The sequence below is a fragment of the Salvelinus alpinus genome, chromosome 2 (assembly GCF_045679555.1).
Source record: "Salvelinus alpinus chromosome 2, SLU_Salpinus.1, whole genome shotgun sequence".
Classification (NCBI taxonomy): domain Eukaryota; kingdom Metazoa; phylum Chordata; class Actinopteri; order Salmoniformes; family Salmonidae; genus Salvelinus; species Salvelinus alpinus.
This window is the reverse complement of record NC_092087.1, coordinates 2,374,836-2,382,211: the sequence shown is the minus strand read 5'-3', so window position 1 is coordinate 2,382,211 and position 7,376 is coordinate 2,374,836.

Genomic DNA, 7,376 nt, shown 5'->3' with positions numbered 1-7,376 from the left:
CTCACCTGATTCTCTATAGACCTCACCTGATTCTCTATAGACCTCGCCTGATTCTCTATAAACCTCGCCTTGTTCTCTATAGACTTCACCTGATTCTCTATAGACTTCACCTGATTTTCTATAGACCGTCTACCTGATTCTCTATAGACCTCACCTGATTCTCTATAGACCTCACCTGATTCTCTATAAACCTCACCTGATTCTCTATAGACCTCACCTGATTCTCTATAGACCGTCACCTGATTCTCTATAGACCTCACCTGATTCTCTATAGACCTCACCTGATTCTCTATAGACCTCACCTGATTCTCTATAAACCTCGCCTTGTTCTCTATAGACTTCACCTGATTCTCTATAGACTTCACCTGATTTTCTATAGACGTTACCTGATTCTCTATAGACCTCACCTGATTCTCTATAGACCTCACCTGATTCTCTATAAACCTCACCTGATTCTCTATTGACCTCACCTGATTCTCTATAAACGTCACCTGATTCTCTATAGACCTCACCTGATTCTCTATAAACCTCACCTGATTCTCTATAGACCTCACCTGATTCTCTATAGACGTCACCTGATTCTCTATAGACTTCACCTGATTCTCTATAGACGTCACCTGATTCTCTATAGACTTCACCTGATTCTCTATAAACCTCACCTGATTCTCTATAGACTTCACCTGATTCTCTATAGACCTCACCTGATTCTCTATGAACCTCACCTGATTCTCTATAGACCTCACCTGGTTCTCTATAGACCTCACCTGGTTCTCTATAGACATCACCTGATTCTCTATAGACCTCACCTGATTCTCTATAGACCTCGCCTGATTCTCTATAAACCTCGCCTTGTTCTCTATAGACTTCACCTGATTCTCTATAGACTTCACCTGATTTTCTATAGACGTTACCTGATTCTCTATAGACCTCACCTGATTCTCTATATACCTCACCTGGTTCTCTATAGACCTCACCTGATTCTCTATAAACCTCACCTGATTCTCTATAGACCTCACCTGATTCTCTATAAACCTCACCTGATTCTCTATTGACCTCACCTGATTCTCTATAAACGTCACCTGATTCTCTATAGACCTCACCTGATTCTCTATAAACCTCACCTGATTCTCTATAGACCTCACCTGATTCTCTATAGACGTCACCTGATTCTCTATAGACTTCACCTGATTCTCTATAGACGTCACCTGATTCTCTATAGACTTCACCTGATTCTCTATAAACCTCACCTGATTCTCTATAGACTTCACCTGATTCTCTATAGACCTCACCTGATTCTCTATGAACCTCACCTGATTCTCTATAGACCTCACCTGGTTCTCTATAGACCTCACCTGGTTCTCTATAGACATCACCTGATTCTCTATAGACCTCACCTGATTCTCTATAAACCTCACCTGGTTCTCTATAGACCTCACCTGATTCTCTATAGACCTCACCTGATTCTCTATAGACCTCACCTGATTCTCTATAGGCCTCACCTGATTCTCTATAAACCTCACCTGGTTCTCTATAGACCTCACCTGATTCTCTATAGACCTCACCTGATTCTCTATAGACCTCACCTTGTTCTCTATAGATCTCACCTGATTCTCTATAGACGTCACCTGATTCTCTATAGACCTCGCCTGATTCTCTATAAACCTCGCCTGGTTCTCTATAGACTTCACCTGATTATCTATAGACTTTACCTGGTTCTCTATAGACGTCACCTGATTCTCTATAGACCTCACCTGATTCTCTATAGACCTCACCTGATTCTCTATAAACCTCACCTGATTCTCTATAAAACTCACCTGATTCTCTATAGACCTCACCTGATTCTCTATAAACCTCACCTGGTTCTCTATAGACCTCACCTGATTCTCTATAGACCTCACCTGATTCTCTATAGACCTCACCTGATTCTCTATAGGCCTCACCTGATTCTCTATAAACCTCACCTGGTTCTCTATAGACCTCACCTGATTCTCTATAGACCTCACCTGATTCTCTATAGACCTCACCTTGTTCTCTATAGATCTCACCTGATTCTCTATAGACGTCACCTGATTCTCTATAGACCTCGCCTGATTCTCTATAAACCTCGCCTGGTTCTCTATAGACTTCACCTGATTATCTATAAACCTCACCTGATTCTCTATAGACCTCACCTGGTTCTCTATAGACCTCACCTGATTCTCTATAGACCTCACCTGATTCTCTATAAACCTCACCTGGTTCTCTATAGACCTCACCTGATTCTCTATAGACCTCACCTGATTCTCTATAGACTTCACCTGATTCTCTATAGACGTTACCTGATTCTCTATAGACCTCACCTGATTCTCTATAGACCTCACCTGGTTCTCTATAGACCTCACCTGATTCTCTATAGACCTCACCTGATTCTCTATAAACCTCACCTGATTCTCTATAGACCTCACCTGATTCTCTATAAACCTCACCTGATTCTCTATAGACCTCAACTGATTCTCTATAAACGTCACCTGATTCTCTATAGACCTCACCTGATTATCTATAAACCTCACCTGATTCTCTATAGACCTCACCTGATTCTCTATAGACCTCACCTGATTCTCTATAAACCTCACCTGATTCTCTATAAACCTCACCTGATTCTATTTAGACTTCACCTGATTCTCTATAGACCTCACCTGGTTTTCTATAGACCTCACCTGATTCTCTATAGACCTCACCTGGTTCTCTATAGACCTCACCTGATTCTCTATAAACCTCACCTGATTCTCTATAAACCTCACCTGATTCTCTATAGACCTCACCTGATTCTCTATAGACCTCACCTGGTTCTCTATAGACCTCACCTGATTCTCTATAGACGTCACCTGATTCTCTATAGACCTCGCCTGATTCTCTATAAACCTCGCCTGGTTCTCTATAGACTTCACCTGATTATCTATAGACTTTACCTGGTTCTCTATAGACGTCACCTGATTCTCTATAGACCTCACCTGATTCTCTATAGACCTCACCTGATTCTCTATAGACCTCACCTGATTCTCTTTAAACCTCACCTGATTCTCTATAGACTTCACCTGATTCTCTATAGACCTCACCTGATTCTCTATAGACCTCACCTGATTCTCTATAAACCTCACCTGATTCTCTATAGATCTCACCTGGTTCTCTATAGACCTCACCTGATTCTCTATAGACTTCACCTGATTCTCTATAGACCTCACCTGATTCTCTATAGACCTCACCTGATTCTCTATAGACCTCACCTGATTCTCTATAGACCTCACCTGATTCTCTATAGACCTCACCTGATTCTCTATAAACCTCACCTGATTCTCTATAAACCTCACCTGGTTCTCTATAGACCTCACCTGATTCTCTATAGACCTCACCTGATTCTCTTTAAACCTCACCTGATTCTCTATAGACTTCACCTGATTCTCTATAGACCTCACCTGATTCTCTATAGACCTCACCTGGTTCTCTATAGACCTCACCTGATTCTCTATAGACTTCACCTGATTATCTATAGACCTCACCTGATTCTCTATAGACCTCACCTGATTCTCTATAGACCTCACCTGATTCTCTATAGACCTCACCTGATTCTCTATAGACCTCACCTGATTCTCTATAGACCTCACCTGATTCTCTATAGACCTCACCTGATTCTCTATAGACCTCACCTGATTCTCTATAAACCTCACCTGATTCTCTATAAACCTCACCTGGTTCTCTATAGACCTCACCTGATTCTCTATAGACCTCACCTGATTCTCTTTAAACCTCACCTGATTCTCTATAGACTTCACCTGATTCTCTATAGACCTCACCTGATTCTCTATAGACCTCACCTGATTCTCTATAAACCTCACCTGATTCTCTATAGACCTCACCTGATTCTCTATAAACCTCACCTGATTCTCTTTAAACCTCACCTGATTCTCTATAGACTTCACCTGATTCTCTATAGACCTCACCTGATTCTCTATAGACCTCACCTGATTCTCTATAAACCTCACCTGATTCTCTATAGACCTCACCTGATTCTCTATAAACCTCACCTGATTCTCTATAGACCTCACCTGATTCTCTATAGACGTCGCCTGATTCTCTATAGACCTCGCCTGATTCTCTATAAACCTCGCCTGGTTCTCTATAGACTTCACCTGATTATCTATAGACTTTACCTGGTTCTCTATAGACGTCACCTGATTCTCTATAGACCTCACCTGATTCTCTATAGACCTCACCTGATTCTCTATAGACCTCACCTGATTCTCTTTAAACCTCACCTGATTCTCTATAGACTTCACCTGATTCTCTATAGACCTCACCTGAATCTCTATAGACCTCAACTGATTCTCTATAAACCTCACCTGATTCTCTATAGATCTCACCTGGTTCTCTATAGACCTCACCTGATTCTCTATAGACTTCACCTGATTATCTATAGACCTCACCTGATTCTCTATAGACCTCACCTGATTCTCTATAGACCTCACCTGATTCTCTATAGACCTCACCTGATTCTCTATAGACCTCACCTGATTCTCTATAAACCTCACCTGATTCTCTATAAACCTCACCTGGTTCTCTATAGACCTCACCTGATTCTCTATAAACCTCACCTGATTCTCTATAAACCTCACCTGATTCTCTATAGACCTCACCTGATTCTCTATAAACCTCACCTGGTTTTCTATAGACCTCACCTGATTCTCTATAGACCTCACCTGATTCTCTATAGACGTCACCTGGTTCTCTATAGACGTCACCTGATTCTCTATAGACCTCACCTGATTCTCTATAGACCTCACCTGATTCTCTATAGACCTCACCTGATTCTCTTTAAACCTCACCTGATTCTCTATAGACTTCACCTGATTCTCTATAGACCTCACCTGATTCTCTATAGACCTCACCTGATTCTCTATAAACCTCACCTGATTCTCTATAGACCTCACCTGGTTCTCTATAGACCTCACCTGATTCTCTATAGACTTCACCTGATTATCTATAGACCTCACCTGATTCTCTATAGACCTCACCTGATTCTCTATAGACCTCACCTGATTCTCTATAGATCTCACCTGATTCTCTATAGACCTCACCTGATTCTCTATAAACCTCACCTGATTCTCTATAAACCTCACCTGGTTCTCTATAGATCTCACCTGATTCTCTATAAACCTCACCTGAATCTCTATAAACCTCACCTGATTCTCTATAGACCTCACCTGATTCTCTATAAACCTCACCTGGTTTTCTATAGACCTCACCTGATTCTCTATAGACCTCACCTGATTCTCTATAGACGTCACCTGGTTCTCTATAGACCTCACCTGATTCTCTATAGACCTCACCTGGTTCTCTATAGACCTCACCTGATTCTCTATAGACCTCACCTGATTCTCTATAGGTCTCACCTGGTTCTCTATAGACCTCACCTGATTCTCTATAGACCTCACCTGATTCTCTATAGACTTCACCTGATTCTCTATAGACGTTACCTGATTCTCTATAGACCTCACCTGATTCTCTATAGACCTCACCTGGTTCTCTATAGACCTCACCTGATTCTCTATAGACCTCACCTGATTCTCTATAAACCTCACCTGATTCTCTATAGATCTCACCTGATTCTCTATAAACGTCACCTGATTCTCTATAGACCTCACCTTATTCTCTATAAACTTCACCTGATTCTCTATAGACCTCACCTGATTCTCTATAGACCTCACCTGATTCTCTATAGACCTCACCTGATTCTCTATAGACCTCACCTGATTCTCTATAAACCTCACCAGATTCTATTTAGACTTCACCTGATTCTCTATAGACCTCACCTGATTCTCTATAGACCTCACCTGGTTTTCTATAGACCTCACCTGATTCTCTATAGACCTCACCTGGTTCTCTATAGACCTCACCTGATTCTCTATAAACCTCACCTGATTCTCTATAGACCTCACCTGATTCTCTATAAATCTCACCTGATTCTCTATAAACCTCACCTGATTCTCTATAGACCTCACCTGATTCTCTATAAACCTCACCTGATTCTCTATAGACGTCACCTGATTCTCTATAAACCTCACCTGATTCTCTATAGACGTCACCTGATTCTCTATAGACCTCACCTGATTCTCTATAAACCTCACCTGATTCTCTATAGATCTCACCTGATTCTCTATAAACGTCACCTGATTCTCTATAGACCTCACCTTATTCTCTATAAACTTCACCTGATTCTCTATAGACCTCACCTGATTCTCTATAGACCTCACCTGATTCTCTATAGACCTCACCTGATTCTCTATAGACCTCACCTGATTCTCTATAAACCTCACCAGATTCTATTTAGACTTCACCTGATTCTCTATAGACCTCACCTGATTCTCTATAGACCTCACCTGGTTTTCTATAGACCTCACCTGATTCTCTATAGACCTCACCTGGTTCTCTATAGACCTCACCTGATTCTCTATAAACCTCACCTGATTCTCTATAGACCTCACCTGATTCTCTATAAACCTCACCTGATTCTCTATAAACCTCACCTGATTCTCTATAGACCTCACCTGATTCTCTATAAACCTCACCTGATTCTCTATAGACGTCACCTGATTCTCTATAAACCTCACCTGATTCTCTATAGACGTCACCTGATTCTCTATAGACCTCACCTGATTCTCTATAGACCTCACCTGATTCTCTATAGACCTCACCTGGTTCTCTATAGACGTCACCTGATTCTCTATAAACCTCACCTGATTCTCTATAGACCTCACCTGATTCTCTATAAACCTCACCTGATTCTCTATAGACGTCACCTGATTCTCTATAAACCTCACCTGATTCTCTATAGACGTCACCTGATTCTCTATAGACCTCACCTGATTCTCTATAGACCTCACCTGATTCTCTATAGACCTCACCTGGTTCTCTATAGACGTCACCTGATTCTCTATAAACCTCACCTGGTTCTCTATAGACCTCACCTGATTCTCTATAGACCTCACCTGATTCACTATAGACCTCACCTGATTCTCTATAGACCTCACCTGATTCTCTATAGACCTCACCTGATTCTCTATAAACCTCACCTGATTCTCTATAGACTTCACCTGATTCTCTATAGACCTCACCTGATTCTCTATATACCTCACCTGATGCTCTATAAACCTCACCTGATTCTCTATAGACCTCACCTGGTTCTCTATAGACCTCACCTGATTCTCTATGGACCTCACCTGATTATCTATAGACCTCACCTGATTCTCTATAGACCTCACCTGATTCTCTATAGACCTCACCTGATTCTCTATAGACCTCACCTGATTCTCTATAGACCTCACCTGATTCTCTATAAACCT